Source organism: Ambystoma mexicanum, chromosome 12 (assembly GCF_040938575.1).
Source record: "Ambystoma mexicanum isolate Mex_15411 chromosome 12, UKY_AmexF1_1, whole genome shotgun sequence".
NCBI classification, from domain to species: domain Eukaryota; kingdom Metazoa; phylum Chordata; class Amphibia; order Caudata; family Ambystomatidae; genus Ambystoma; species Ambystoma mexicanum.
The window spans coordinates 259,709,100-259,726,090 of NC_090936.1; the positions used below are offsets into that span (position 1 = coordinate 259,709,100).

Sequence of the window (16,991 nt, forward strand, 5' to 3'; positions counted from 1 at the left end):
GGTTTGGCCGGGGTCATGGTGGATCCTTATGCCGTAGGCACTTGAACAATGATTTCCATCCCCAGCATGCGCTTCTGGTAACAACAGACATGGTATAGTTATTTTTTCGAATGTCACATTTTCGAATGCCTTTTTCTCGACACAAATATGCTGGGAAAAAAATGTCATGTTTTTTTTATTTTATTTTTTTATTTGGGGGGTTCCCCCAACCCCCTGATTTTTTTTATGTACACTTTTTTTTTTTTTTTTTTTTTACTAACTAAACTGAAAAAAAACAATCAGATTTTTTTTTTAGGCAAATTTGTTTTCAACAAAAAAGGCATTCGAAAATGTGCATTCGACAATTTAACTGGATACCGCCAAAAATATGTTTTTTGAAGGAGGTTTATAGTTTGTTCATATATATGAAAAGAGGAATTATTAATAACTTATATACAGTTATGTATTAGTAAAGATTTCCATATCATGTGTCATTTTCCCTCCAGTTGTGAACCCCCCTACTTTTAGCTGATGTCTGAACACCATAGTCTGACTTTACCAGAGGAACACAGCCTTCTGCTGCACTCCCCTGGGCTTTTCGCTCACTTTTTATGGGGAAACTGACATGCCCTTAAAGAAAGTCAGTACTGGGAGACTTTGTTTCCCTTAGTCCTTGTCCATGTTGCAACCTTTCTGCAACATGTAACAAGTGTACAATATACCTTACAGTGTAGTGCACTTGGGTCTAGTCATTTCCAAAGGCCCTAGATACTATCGAAGGGTTTTTAGAAGTGCAGATGTGCCTTGGGCCAGGATGATAGCAGCTTATCATTTCGCATATTTTTAACCCTTTCTTGCCAGGTAAACTGCAATTAGTGCGTTTGGCACGGTTAGGTGGTCTGGCTCCAAAATGGCAACGCCACGAGGTTATTTGTCCTGTTCTTTGGCCATCTTACCCATTCACCTTCCCCAGGTCGAGCCGACCCGGTTCAGTCCTTATTTGGGCATGCATTTTCCCACGAAGCGCCAATCTTTCGCGGCTTCTGTATGCCTTGTGTGCGCACCCCCAGAATGTAGGCTGGAACGTCTGGTTCCAATACACATCCTGGGTGCCAGTGCTGTGAATGCCTGGGACCACCTTAGTCCATGATTGGTCCATGTATGGTATGCCTGTATGTGAGCAGATCTCCCATTGGGTCATCTTCGTTTTGGCGCGAAGGAGATTCTAGAGAAGAGAAGGCCCCAAACACCCATACCATGTCGATCTCTGGAGATCTCATTGAACGAAAGACAGGATCCAAGTATCCTGAAACTAAGTAGCCAAGTCAAGGAACCGCTGGTGACCTGCTGGAAGGTTTGGCACCCTGAGATGGCTGTTGTCCCACTGGACCCCTCTGCATCTGATCATCCTAGAAGGTCTGCAAAGGCGTTTCGACCCATTGGAATAGTGGGACCAACTATTCTCCGCACCTTCATCTTAACCTGCAATTAAGTATTTTCGGAAGTGTCCCTGGGCCATCCAGTGGACTGACCAGCTTGCGCAGACTTTGGGATCTGATACCGCCACCATTTCGTGGAGGCCATTGAAACTTGGCACATCACAAGATCTTTGTTCACGGCACTCTCACACCAAATTTCGTACACTTGGCATTCCCCCGTCTAGAGTAAAGTGAGTGCGCCAGAACCAGAGTTTACACGGTTGCCGTATCGCCCAGCCATGGTGACGAACTTTGCAAGTTCATTGCAACTGCGGTCCTCTGTGCCCTGAAGCCTGCTACAGTGGAACTGGTCTGATCCATCCACCAGGACTGGAGAACTCGCCACTGTCCCGTAGGGGAATCAACACTGTAACTTTGTCGCTGAAAGCCGGTGAACCGTGAGAAGGCCGCATTTGAACCTGCAACCGAAGTGAACTCGACTGCTGAGGTTTGAGCCGGAGTGGACCGGGGCTCGGTGAGTAATCGCAACCCTAACCAGTGGCCCCTAGCGCATCGATCCATTTGCATGCACAAGTGGCCCCTAAGGGCCCCTCTCCTTTCCACTGCTAGTGCAAACTTTTACCAACTCTTGGAATCGACTCTGCCCTCAAGTGGAGGCCCTTGTCAAATAGTGGGAACCTATTCTGCATCACCTCACCTACCTTCCTCAGCTGCTACAGCCCCTACAAAAGACCCTACTTTGCCCATTTGAACTACTGCGTGCGCCAGCATCGCAAATAAATTTGAGCATTAGGCTCCTCTCATCTTAGGGATTGGACTGCCTTTCAGTTAGGATTCTGTTTGATACAGAATGGCCTAAAGACTATTTGCACTGCCTGCTTCCTTCCCTGTTTAGGTTGTGGACCCATTTGGTGCATCCAACCTTTGGACCGCATTGGTCTTGTATATATGTGTATATATAGGATTGTGTTGGTTTGATAGTATTGCTGTGATTTTCTCACCGTGTGTTGCATTGCAAAGCCCTTGGAATAAATGTATTTGTATTTTTGATATATATATATATATACACACACACTGGACTGGGAGTGGTTTGTAACTGTCCTTTACTCTGTGTGCTCATTGAGGTCTTTTAGTCACCTTCACCACTCCTGAGACCTAGTCAGTGGAGTATCTATGCTGAAAAAGTTGGGGGGGGGACAGGACATGAAAGGTGCCCCAGCCAAATGGATTGGGACAAAATGGTGTGCCATGAAAGTTGGGGGGGGGGGGCAAACACCCCTGCCCCCCCCTAAAATTACACCCATGGACCTAGTGTTGACCTCTGCCATAGCTTCCTTGATTGGTTTGGCTTGTCCAGAAGGTTACCCTGTTCCAAGAAACTAGGCTGGCCTTCTGAACCTCTGCCCACCAGGTCAGAGTTCAGAAATCTATCTTAACATGATGTAACACCATGAAACATTTTCACTTATAAAAACCCATTAAAGTGACAGAAAAAACGTTTTTGAAGGGAAGTTATGGTTAAGATGCATCCCACCCTTGGGACTCTTCTCCTCTAGTAGTTAGCCAGTGGCATCTCACCTTGGCCTCCGAAATGCAGATGCAAAAGATTTGTAGAAGATTGTTAAATGGCAGTTGGTGTTTGGATGCTTAATATGGTCATAGAGTTGTATGTACAGTTTTTGGAAGTGACTGGTGGAAGAATGTGCGACTGTTTGAAAGCAGGCATTGAGGGAGTATTAGAAATATAAAATTAAAAAGGGTAGAAGGGCTGCCATGTACGATGGTGTGCACATGCCATCCAGGTCTTTTAATGATCTATGGCCTGGAAAGGGGACTGTGGAGACCGTTGATAGTTATAAAGGTCCATCAATTATAGTCCTTTTTGTATGCTATAGAAAAGGATTTGGGATAGAAACATGTTACTGTAATTTTATGTTTCTCTAGTATACAGTTGCCAATCAGGTGGCTAGGAAAGCAGGCTTGAACCACCGGTACAAGCCCTCGTTCAAAGCCGCCTGACGGCGGCCTCTCCCCTTCCGTCAACTCCCCCGGCCCCTCTGTTTCATTTTTTGTCTTTTATTTCACCCCCTGTCCCCTACTTACTTTATTTCGGCGACACTTTCTCTTTGCCTCCCGCAAGCCACCACGGAAAGAGAAGAGGGGCTCCATACGGGGCCCTGCCTTCCCTTTCCATGGTGGCCATCTTGGAAAAGGATTTTCCGTGTCCCGCTGTAGGAAGGAAAATCCTTTTTATTAGCACCCTGGTTTACTACTTTGGCAACCCGGGTGCTAATGGTCTTCATCCCCCATTGCAGGGGCTGGAATGGGGGATAACGGCCCGGAGCCCTCGTTATCCGCCCTTGCTTCACTTGGGCTAACGGGCCATTATCCCCCGTTCCAGCCTCTGGAATGGGGATAAATGCCACATTATTCTCATTAGCATAACACAAAATGCTAATGGAAATGTAGATGAATCTTATTGAGTCCATCTACTTTATAGAGAAATGCAAAGTAGATGGAGTCTATAAGCTCATTTAGTTAAGTTCTATATTTTTACTGTGAAAGGTGGCTCCTAAACAAACCTTTTTAACATTTTATTTTTGCAGGAGAGGTCAGAAAGTAATGTGGGGAGGAAAATGAGAGTAGAGGCATCAACCACTAATGTGGAGGGGCATGTGGACAGGGGAAGATGTTACGCATTTGTTACATCTAAGGTAGGGGGCAGTGTTTCTCATGCTCCTTTATTACAGCTTCATAAGCACTTCTAAATTGCTCCCCCATGCAGAGTGGTGTGTTGCAATATATATACAGATGACTGTTGTCTTTGAAAGATATGGATCAACAGCCTCTTTTATCGCTTGAAAGGTAGCTGGTGGCAATTTGTGTCCCACAGAAGTAGGCTGTGTGGTTACAGTATTCGTTGAGGAAGATGAGGTGGAGGAAGACAGTCTACTGCTTGCTAAGAAAGGAACAGCCTTTCTGAGAGCATTGCAGTGGTTGGATTTGGTGTGGCGCGCATGGAGGTGGTCCCGTAGGAGTACTGTCCAGATAGTCCGTGACTGAGTACAGCGTTGCACTCAGTGCATTTCACTTTGGTAGCTTTAGCCTTTTTTACATTCCCAACAGTGGTAAATAACTGCCACACCCATGATTCTCTCTGGGTGCTTGAGGTAGGCACTTCCTCTACCTCATCTTCTTGGTCCTCTTCTTGTCGTTGGAAGTACTGCGCTTTTTTTGTTGTGTAGGTTCTCCAGCTGGTGGTGGTGGTAACTCTTAGGGAGGAGGGATGGCAAAAGCTAATGGCATTTTTAAGATAAATAGCAATTTTGCTAATATTCTTCCAAGTATGTGTTCTGTACTAGATTGGTAATGGATAATGAGTAAGACTAGCTGTAGGAGCTGTACAAGGGTACATTTTGAGCTTGACAGTTCTAGATCAGCAGAAAATCCTGTTTGGAACTGTTCGCGAAGCACGGATGCGTTTGTGAACACGTCATCATGCCGTTCACACGCGCATGTTCACGTGACACTGTGTGAAAAGCCTGCGATGACGTCAGATGCTCGCGGACGTTGACGGACGCAAAAACAGTGGAAAAGGTTGCAAAAATTATGTACAAGTGTTCAAAATGATGGTAGTAGGTAGGGAATGGCAGAGTTTTAAGGTGAAACTTTGTAAATTGGACATTTTTTATTTTGGGGTAAGTATGATATTAATAAGTTGTTGGAATGTAGGGTGCACTGGTAAAAACCCATGAAATTCACTGAAAAAACTTTGTTAAAGGGATGTTATGGTTACAAAACAGAAAAACCTCAGAAATTCGCCAGTTATGATAAGCTAAGTAACCATAAAAGACACCACCACTGTGCACTTCTAAGTCTAACACCCAGGGCATGAAAGATGACATCACAAATGTCATTGATGACATCACATATTACATTCATTTTTAATAAACAGTCCCTACAAGTGTTTGAGTTTATAATGTTGGAAACAAGATGGTAGGGGTGATTGGGAGATCAGTCATGAACTACTTAATATATTAAAGAATGTACTCATGTAAACAAATCATTATATTCTAGGATTTTTAGTAGAGGAACCTAATTATACATACATATTGGCACTAGTTGCAGCATGCACCAAAGAAGTACAATCGTTTTAATCTGGTAATTTCTGATAGTAAAATAATAAATGCTACCTTATGAGAGTTTTGAGTAATGTTAAACATGGAATAAATAGGTAACAATTGAAAACGTACCACACACTTGTGTTAGTAGAAGAAATACATATAAAAACGCACAATGCATACAAATTAGAGGCACATACAGGGATACTAATGTAAGGCCTAAAGAAACTGCCCTGAATAAATGACAATAACAGAGTTAATCATCATGTAAATATATTAATTGTATGTTTAAGGTGTGCTTATTGCCCCATGTATGTGCATTATGAGCATTCAGTGATGTCATCAATGACATTTGTGATGTCAGGTTTGATGTCATGGGTGTTAGTCTTAGCAGTGCACAGTGGTGGGGCGAGTTATGGTTGCTTAAGTTACCATAACTGGCGAATTTCTGGGGTTTTTTGGTTTTAATTGTAACCATAATATGGATCAGTTGTTATTAGTGCAAAGTAAGTGTAATGTTCCTTTTAAGTACTTGTTGCACTGAATTTGATAGGTTTTTCTTAAGGCAACTGAAACGTATTGCTCCTTTAACAGCATTTTTTGTCCGTGAACTTCATAGGTTTTTAGTAGTGCAATTTACCCATAACATCCCTTTAACAATGTTTTGTGTGAGCGAATTGCATAGGTTTTTACTAGTGCAACTTAACAATAATGTCGCATTAAAAACATTTTTTGTCTGTGAATTTCATACGTTTTTACTAGTGCATCTTAAGCATAATGTTCCTTCAGCAAAGTTTTTTCAGTGAATTGCATAGGTTTCTAGCAGGATGCCCTTACTTTTTGAAGATATACTATACAAAATACTGAACACAGCAGTCTCGGAGTATGCATCTGGACGCAGACATCGGATGGCATCCAACCTGCTCAGAAAGGCATAGTGGTACCATTCTCTCTTATATAGTGGTACCATTCAGCAAACACAAGGAACATATGCAAGAAGCAGCATGTACATGAATTGCAAGGTAAGATAGAGTAGGGCTGCAAACTGTGTACTTATGAAGCAAACAGAACAAAGGCATAGGGACTACACTGTAATGAAATACACCAACAACAGAAGTGACGTCTGCCCTCAACAATCTTACCTAGTGCTACTGTGCATGCGAACAAAGAACAAACGGCCAGAGTAAGGTCCGTAAAGTACTAAGACCAGAACATCACTGCAACGTAGCCAGCACACTACATGTCGTCTGGCAATTGCGCAGGTGGTGCAGTATGCAATAGTACAGAAGCAGAACAGGGTTTTTTTTGTACATAGCAATGGCAAGCACCTTACAGTGGCTGGAAGAAAAGTTCCCTCATGACGCAATGACTTATGATACTAACCCATTGGTACTCACAGTAGTGTGAAACGTAATTTATGTAGTATATGTTGCTTCATGTACACCTAACACATTTTCTTTTCTGTAAGAGAACATATTGGAAAGGAAAGCAAGGCAGCACAAGCAGCACCCCTTCCACACCAGAATACGGACATAGGAAAGGAAAGAAACTCTGTAAATAGCAAAATGGACAGCCTGGAAGACAAAATGGAAGAATTGGAGAACAATTGTGCCCCATTAAAAGATTGCATACAAGGGTATATTATGGACAAAATGAAACCGCACTGGCAGACCTGTACGTGAATCCGTTTACCATGTCACAGCCCGCCATCCCCTCAAAATCTGTGTGATGGGAGACGATGCAGTGATACCTCAATCCCTTCCACCCCTCACGACCAACCTGTGCAAATCCCCAATTGCCCACAATAAGTATCCACTTCTGCTACCCTTTCCCTTTCCTAATGGTATGTATGAATGTGTGCAAGTAAACGATTATATTGAAATTGTTGCTGAGTGTTTATATGCTATTGTGTTTTTTTTTTTAATGCTGTTATGACTCAGCGACAAATAGTCCTCGTAGGAATGACCGCAATTAAGCAAAAGATAGGTGTCCTACAGTCACGGCACCTGCCCGGCCTATCCGCAATGACAATGTAGGCATCTGTACGACACCAGCACAAACCGTATGTCTGTATGTTGTGTAACACCTATAATTACGTGTGGGAGGGGACGTTTGTTCGCTGTGCAAGTACACGCATGTGTATCTGTTCCTCTGTGTCCTTGTGACGCCGCCACTATGCATCATATGCAAATGCATGTTAATTAGGTTGTGCCGCCCACCCACGAACTACAGGTAGCGGTACAGGTAATCATCCCATACCCTATAAATATGCAGCGTCTCCCAAAGTGGTCGGCGCACGTGTGTCGCATTATTAATCAGTAGAGAAGTGGCAATGGTGTGCATAGCACACCTATGCACATGCGCACAACGTATGCCACCCAAAATGCATCCTGCTGATAGCCATCCCAAGGGAGAACAGTGGCGACGTCACCATGCAACCGCACCCACACTGTGCTTGGGCCGTTATGCCGGGGACACGATCTGGACCCTCGGGCAGCGGAAAAGTTTAGTGTTTTGCAATGTGCCTAGTGTTTTTCGGAAAGTACATGCTGACAACACACCACATTGTGCCGATGCACATTGATATATGTTTTTGAACAATGTAGGCCTGTTTTCTGGGTGCTAGTTCTCCACAGCAACCCTACAAAAGGCCACACCCAGAGCTGCTCCGCAATCTGTTTGTTGCATTTCAGAACAGAGTAGCAGGCCACATAGGTTTGCCCTGTAAGTGATGGTAGACCAAATCTGCTGTGCTACATTGACTTTTCAAGTAATGGCAACCATGTCAGCCTGGCTCAGTATGCAGAGTAATGGAGAAAAGTATTAACGGGCCTTCCTGTGACTCACACCCTTAGTTGCGATAGTCCTCACTGTCCCATTCCCATGGGTGGCATGCTCAAAACGGTACTATGTGGCATGTGCGTTTCCTCAAGTACGGCGAGGGCTGTGCCCCAATAAAGCAGAAACATTCCTTCTTCCCTTTCCACTTTCCAGCACGCTGACATTGGGTACTGTTAGAATGTTCCATACGCATCCACCAATCACATTGAAGAGATCTCCATGTACACATGTAACAGTATCAGTTCTGTACAAAAGTCCTCTGCGTACACACCACACCCAGAACCGGTATTGCGCAATACCTCAGGCTCCACATTTCCATTTCCATGACCAGCTTCAAAATCCCCGGATGTGGATTTCGTGCTGCATGCGGGCGTGGGTGAATACATTGCAACTAGGGGAGGGTAGTTCATTTTTATTGGCAGCTCTGAAAAGAGCCTTTTTTTTCTAGTGAAACACCTTTTTTCATTTTTTATTTGATGTGTTTTCTTGTGCTCACATTGCTACAGTAAACTCTTCAACACATCCTGTAAACGGGCAAACAAAACAGCATTACCAATGGGCGACAACGGAATGCCATTTGCTTGGAAAAACTCTGCATTTCCACAACTAATGAGGTAATTGTTGCAGAAGAACAGCCCACCATTGTACAAAAAAGTATACATGCTTCTGTTGATGAGACACCTTCCAACTTCTGGCTCAGAACAACATCCAGGAGCAATGTCCCATACTCTTCTTGCTGTTATGGATGAGAAAAGCAGAGTACTGTAAAACAGTTTGACTGCCCCTTCCTGTGAACCACACCCTCAGTACCAGATTGGATAATCCTCACAGTCTGGTTTCCATTCCAGCATTGTGAGAAGCGTAGAATGTCGCACATGCACTTCCGAAAGTACAGCGAGAGCCGCACCCCAGTAAAGCAGGAGCAGTCCTCCTTCCCTTTCCATTATTTTTGGTCAACCACTACCTCATTGGGTATGGGTAAATAGTCGCACACACATCTACCAATGCCATCAAAGACGTTAGCATGAAACATTGTCAGCTCTGCACAATACTTCAAATGTACCGTTACAAATTCAGCCTGCAAGTGTCTTGTCATTCGAAAGCATGTCCTGTAGAAAGTTCAGTAAAAGATTGCAAGATTTGTGCATCTAAATTCATCCACATGAGCACCCATCACCACAAAATAGAGGTATGAATACTATTTATGAAATATGTTTACAACTCTCTTATAAGTCTATTATGTTCTTGAAAAGCATGTTGTTTTTTCTCCCATTCCCTAACTTCAAGTGGCACTAAAATTGTATGTGCTTGCAACATTGTCATTTACCCATATCATACATTGTAATATTGAAACAGAAACACTCTTCTTTCCTTCCGACAATGCTACAATTTGATTTTGCCACTAACCCGTCTCCAAAATAAATCGTAAAAATAAGGCACCAAAACCAGCACTGAATGTATGTTACCAACCTAAAGCAAGTTCCCGAAAGGTCACTGTCTACACAGTTGTGGTTCTCTCTAGGCTGCACTATTGCAACAGCCTCTTTTTAAATCTGCCCACTTCTAGTCTGCGCCCTCTGCAACTAATCCAGAAGAGGACTGCACGACTTGTCCTTGTTCTCAAGCCCAGGGATCGTATCTCTCCTGGACTGAAATGTCTGCAATAGCTCCCAGTGGCTGTGATGAATAAGGTGAAAACCCTCTGCATTATGCACAAAGCTTTCTGGGCCCTGGGACCTCAATACCTCTAACTCTCACTTCCTAGATCGAGCTCTTCCCTCATCCGCCTCCAACTCCCTCAGGGTCAGTCGCTTCTGCAAGCAACCAGTTGGTGGTAGATCTCTTTCTTCGACTGGGGTTTCCCTCTGCAACAGCCTCCCTGCTTCCATGAAACTTGAGGAGAACCATTGCCGGTTCCGGAAGCACCTCAAAGCTTTTCTCCTTGTGTCTGCTTTTTCTCCTCCGCTCCCCAGCTTACTTCCTGGCTGCAATTGATTCTGCACTGGTTACCTGGCCACTCTGATGTCGGGCGCAGGCCACCTCGCCACACCAGTAGCACCCCTGCACAGCCTTTCTGGCAAACCCCGCACTTGGGGACTGTTTTCTGTATCGCAAACAGTTCCACCAACATCTGATGTCTGCACTTATCCTTGCACTGGGCACAATCGGCCCGTATTTTTACTTATTGTCATTTGATCTTCTTCCCATCTACTGCACTTTCCCCTCCCCCTTCCTCTGTACTTGGGCGAACAGAGTGACACCTGGCCTAGTAGGTTTGTTGTCTCTGTCTCCCCTCTTTTCCCTCTGAAAAGGTTTGGTCTTTTTTTGTTTTACTTGTTTTTCTTTAAGTGCTTGCAAACAACAGTTTTAGTTTTTTCTCCTTGTATGACTTTCTCTTTGTTTCTCCTCCTTCCATTTTTACTTGCACAGTGTAAAAGAAAATGGTATTGCCAATGGCATTCAAAGAAATGCCATTTGCATGGAAGCAGTGTATATTTTGCAACTTCATGCTCTAATAGTGGGTTGAGAACATTCCATCAGTGCACATGAATGCAGACATGCTTCTGTTTATAAGACATCTTCCGAGCTCTGGCTGGGGGCAAATTACACCGGCATGGTCCCATACTCCTCCTGGTGGAATGGTTGAGAAAATGACCTTGGCAGTGGGAAAAATTAGTACCGCCCCTTCCTGTGAACCACACCCTTGACACCTGATTCCACACGCCCCACAGTTCCATTTGCATGCCCACCATGCTGAGAATGGCAGGATTTGGCACATGCGCTTTCCCAACTACAGCGAGGACTACACCCCAGTGAAGCTGGGACAGTCCTTGTCCACTCTCCACTGTTCTTCTTCCAGCACTCCCTCATTGAGTACTGTGAAATAATCACACATGCATGCAGCCATCACAGCCAAGAACTCTGCAGCCAACACTATCATTTCTGTACAGCACTCCCTATTTACTGTTTAACACTCTGAGTACACATTGCGTGTGCTTCCAAAGCACCTTCAAAACAAAGGTCTGGAAAAAAATCCACAATGTCAGCATCCAGAATCATCCAGAGCGGCACCCAGCATACCTTTGACCATGCACACAAGAGTCTACTGCTTGCCCACACCCAACACAACATAATGGAGCCATTCATGCAAACATGTGGGCAGAAACCACAATCCACAAACGTAACATAGCCAGCAGCACTTCTATCCAACCCCAGCACCATACAACAGCGATGCATGGAACATGTGTAACGCTCACCTGGTTCCCACGAGGGCGCTGGTATAGTCTGTATTGCTGTGGCCTCTTCTAGCGTGATGCGCAGGACCCGGCACACCGATTGGACAGGGCCTCCAAATCGTGCTTGCCTGGCCCGTAGGAATATCCTTCTGCAGATGAGAAAGGGGTTAACAGTCTGCAGAATAGTGTGCTAGCTCCCCCCTTTCCCCCTTCGTTCCTCTCTAACTTCCTCCAAACCCCGGTTTAAGCTCACCTTATGGTTTGGAAGGATGAACTCTCCATCCTGCTTCTGGTGCAGGGGCGCGCGTTCGTCCAGTTACTTCACTGGTTTTCAGAATGGCGCTGGCAAAATCCACTTGACTTTCCTGAGCGATGCGCCGTAAGTATGAAAGTTCTAGTGAGGCCCCCTTTATGTTGTCTTTCTAACCTGTGATCTGTCCTTTATTTCAGGTGCAGAATGAAGGCGATGCGTCGAGGGGTTAAACTGCCGAGGTGAGTAGTGATGAGGGCGATCCCTCTAAATGTCCTTATCATTCCCCAGAAATGTCTCTTGTCCTTTCCCCATAGGGGCCGGGGTACGGTACCTGCCAACGGGGCGGCGCCGACCCGAAATGTGGAAGAAAAGCCGGTAAGTATTATGGCTGTTAATCAGGCTTTCCTTCTGTGTTCCTTCTGCTCACCTTTTGTTTCTGCCTCTCTCCCCTAGGTGCAGAGAGGTGGTGTCCGATGCTGACAGCCGCGATGGAGCCGGGAGATGTCTCGAGGACAGGTGAGTGAAGCGTGGCGCTGCAGTGAGCAACGCAATGCTTTTAAATGGAAGTCTTTCTTCAGGGATGCCGGCTTGAAGATTCCGGATGCAGGTAAGAAGTTTGAAATAGTCTTTGGTTTTCACCTTTCTCTTCTCTTCCTTCCTTGCAGGTCTTCCAGGTTTGAGGCGGGCGTGGCTGGAGTCCAGGAGCAGGAGCAGACACGGTGAGCGTTAAGCTGCAGGAAGCAGAACAACGCGAAGCATGAGCTGCTGTCTGGGCGTGGCTTAAATAGCCTCCAAAGAAGTCCCAGGTATGTATCCTTCCCCAACTAGGTATGTATCCTTCCCTGGCCACGCCCAAGTGAAAAAATAGTCCCTATGAAAAAATAGTCCCTTTCAGGTCTCAGGGAGGCCTGAAGCGTGCAGCATGGTCTGCATCAGGTAAGTGCACAAAACACCTCCCTTTATGAGCCTGGCGCCTATGGCGCCAGGACTGATGTCCAACATGAGCCTGGCGCCAAAGGCGCCAGGACTGAGTCCAAAGAGCCCCTATAAGGGGCCTCTGGGCTTTTACCCGAGGGCATGATGCCTGCTTCCGGGGGTGCTGGGCCTGGTGCTCCGGGGGTAGGCATCATGACAGCACACCCCCCCAAGGCCCCTCCCAAGGTCGTTACTTCTGGAGGTTTCGGTTTGTTTGGGAAATTCCGATGGAACCTTTTTACCAGCCGAGGTGCATGTACGTGATCACTGGTTCCCAAGACCTTTCCTGAGACCCGCACCCTTTCCAATCAATTAGATAGAAAAGTTTTGATTTTGAGATCTTAGAATCCAAAATGTTCTTCACCTTGAATTCAGGCTCCCCATCTATCTGAATCGGTTCTGGTGGCTTTGTTAATCTGGTTCCTGGGTGCACTGGTTTCAAAAGTGACACATGAAAAACGGGGTGAATCCGCATGTTAGCTGGTAGATCGAGCTTGACTGCCACTGGGTTGATTATAGCTTTGATCGAGTAAGGGCCTAAATACCTTGGATTAAAAGTTCGAGGCCCCTTGAGTGATAGGTGTTTGGTAGCCAACCATACTTGATCCCCTATTTGGTATGGAGGCGCCTCTCTTCGATGCAGATCCGCATTCTTTTTGTATTTCCCTTTCGCATGTTGCAAATGTGCAGTTGCATCCTTGAAGGCTTGAGTAATCGTAGAATGCAAATGGTCCACTGCGGGCATTTCAAGGCTCAGAGGTGAGTCCAAGTCTGAAGTACGAGGGTGATGTCCATATAGGGTATAAAAGGGGCTCTGACCAGTTCCAGAGTGTATCAAGTTATTGTATGCATATTCAGCCACCCATAAAATGTCCTTCCAATTACCCTCCGATTGGTGCAACATACATCGTAGATATTGTTCAAGGGTCTGGTTCGTTCTCTCCGTCTGACCATCGGTCTGTGGGTGGTGGCTGGTCGAGAGTCTTATGTCGATTTGTGCCAGTTGACAACACTTTTTCCAAAAATGAGAAATAAACTGGCTTCCCCGATCGGAGACTAGTATGGACGGGAATCCATGCAAACGGATGATATTTTCGAGGAATTCCTTGGCAAGAACAAAGGCTGAAGGTAATCCTTTCAACGGAATAAAGTGGGCCATTTTGGAAAATAAATCCACCACGACCAGAATAGTATTGTAACCATTACAAGAGGGCAGGTCCGTGATAAAATCTAGTGACAGGGTGTGCCAAGGTGCTGGTGGAATGTCTAAGGGCTGAAGAAGACCGGCGGGTCTTATCTTTTGACCTTTGTTTTGGGCACAAACTCCACAGGACATCACGAAAGATTTAATATCCTTTCGCCAGGAAGGCCACCAGAATTGTTGTTTAACCTTTTCCTCTGTTTTGGCAATGCCAGGATGTCCTTCCATCAGGGTATCATGATGACGGGAAATAACCAGTTCTTGCAATTCCTTTTCTGGCAAAAATAAGTGTCCTTGGAAGTAAGGTAAACCATCCTTGACTGAAAAGTTAGACCCCCTTTTGATCCAATCCTGCAAGGCTGAAGAGTCCAGGAATTGTTTCACGCGTGCTTGAATGTCTTCAAGGGTTTGTAAAGTGGTTATCCCCAAAATTCTTTGTTCGGGAATTATCGGCACAGGTTCTGAGTTTGTGTCTATTTCTTCCATTCCAATTCGGGATAGAGCGTCCGCCTTGCCATTCTTATAGCCGGGGCGGTAGGTGATTACAAAATCGAACTCAGCAAAGAACAAAGCCCATCGGAGCTGTCAAGACGATTGAGCCTTGGCAGTTTTTAAATATTGTAAATTTCGATGATCAGAGATCACGGTGATGGTATGCCGGGCACCGAGGAGATAATGCCGCCAAGCCTTAAAGGCGGACTTAATGGCTAATAGTTCCTTATCGGTGATCGCATAATTTATCTCCGGCGGCGAGAACATTCTGGACCAAAATGCTACGGGGTGCAGTTGGTTGGTTTCAGGGTCTCTCTGAGACAGGACAGCTCCCATGGCTAAGCTGGACGCGTCGGTTTCGACTATATATGGGAGATCGGGACGAGGGTGCTTCAAAATAGGTGTGGACGTGAACTTAGCTTTCAACTCCTGAAAGGCCTGTTCGGCTTCCTCGGTCCATTCAAAACGTTTATTTTTTCGCAAGAGTGCAGTGATGGGTTGCACCACACGTGAAAACTCTGGGATAAACCTGTGATAAAAGTTGGCAAAACCAAGCATACTTTGGACACCTTTCACCGAACTAGGTGATGGCCATTTGAGGATGGCATCCACTTTCCGTGAATCCATTCGGACCCCTTTAGGTGTCAGGATGAATCCGAGAAACTCAACCTCGGTGGTATGGAAAACACATTTTTCCCGCTTGGCAAACAGTTTGTGCTGGCGCAGTTTCTCTAGGACGGCCCTGACATGCTTTCTGTGATCAGATTCCAAAGAGGAGTACACAAGAATGTCATCGATATACACGACAAAACAGACATCGATGAGTTCCCGAAGGACATCGTTCATGAAGAATTGGAAGGCTGCAGGCGCGTTGCACAACCCGAAAGGCATCACCTGGTATTCGAATAGTCCATATTTTGTACGGAAGGCCGTTTTCCATTTGTCGCCTTCTTTTACTCGTACCAGATGATAAGCCCCCCGGAGATCTAACTTGGTGTATACGCAAGCGTCCTTCACCTGGTCAAGGAGTTCAGGGATCAGAGGCAGAGGGTAACGATTTTTAACAGTTATCTGGTTCAAAGCGTTGTAATCGATACAAGTTCTAAGGTCGCCTTCTTTTTTAGGCACGAAGAACAAAGCTGAGGATGCCGGGGACTTTGACAGGCGAATAAAACCATTGGCGAGGTATTGATGTAAATATTGTCTCAAATGCAGATTCTCTGGTTCAGTAAGGGCGTAAATCCTGCTACAAGGGGGTTGTGCACCGGGCACCAGATCGATTTGGCAATCGTACGATCTGTGGGGAGGTAACGTGTTGGCCTGTTCCTTTTGGAAGACGTCCTGAAAGTCTTGGTACTCTGGAGGTAGTTGCACAGGGACAGAGGTTACTGATGCTAGATTAATCTTTGGATTTTCTGGGTAGCAGGTTTGTGCACAATCCGGGAAGGTTATTCTCTTCGCTCGCCAATCAATTCGAGGATTATGTGTCTCTAACCAAGGGATTCCGAGAATAAGCTGAAACTGTGGAGCCTTGATTACATCAAACACAACTGCCTCCCGATGGCCATCCAGACCTACAAGTGTCACCTCAGCTGTGGAATGTGTTACCGGTCCAGAGGCAATTTCGGTTCCATCTACTGTGGTGATGACATCTTTGTTGGTTTTAGGACACAGAGGGAGGTTTATCCTAGAGACCAATTCTCGATCCACATAGTTTCCTATAGCCCCGCTATCGATGTATGCCTTTATAGCATGCAACCGTTTAGGCTGTTCCGGATCTACAAGGACCATTGGCACAATGAAATGCGAGGTCTGAGAGTTAGTTTTCAAGCTCGGCAAGCGGACCCCTACGCTTGCCGGGCGTGGTCGTTTCCCGATACAGAGTTTCCATGGATTTTATCAGCGGCTCCTACCACCTTCTTGGGCGGCTTTACAACGTGTGCCAGGACATCTTTAAGTTCTCTGCGTAGACCTCGATAGAATAACGTGATTCTTTTATCCTCTGGCCAACCAGTTTCCACAATTAGTCTATTGAAGGTTGCAATGTAGGATAGAAGGTCTTGATTGCCCTGTCGCAGAGATAGACGTTCGTCATCCAGAGCCTGTCCCTGGGAGTGTCGAGCAAATAACCTTTCCATGCTTGTTTGAAATCCTTGAAAATCCCGAAGAATCGGGTCATCTTGAGTTACCAGTGGGACTGACCAATCGGCAGCACAGCCGCTGAGATATGACAACACAAAGGCTACCTTGGTCTGATCATTAGGGAAGGCCCCAGGTCTGCATAGGAAGTGCAAACGACACTGATTCATGAATACGGCGAATCGTTTGGGGTCCCCAGCAAAGCGTTCAGGTGGGGCCAGCGGCATGTTCCCAGGTAGATTAATCTGCACCGGGTTACTGGAAACCACAGGAGCGGGGTTCCCCCCGGAACCGGGTAAAGGAGTTTGTCCAGCT

The 16,991-nt window shown here is 45.6% G+C and overlaps 1 protein-coding gene across 1 annotated transcript in view; it reads left to right on the forward strand.

Annotated features, from left to right (window-relative positions):
* Positions 1-16,991, forward strand: part of PIK3C2G (phosphatidylinositol-4-phosphate 3-kinase catalytic subunit type 2 gamma) — a 3,221,975-nt gene that overhangs the window by 2,045,455 nt on the left and 1,159,529 nt on the right. The gene's annotated exons all lie outside the window — the stretch shown is intronic.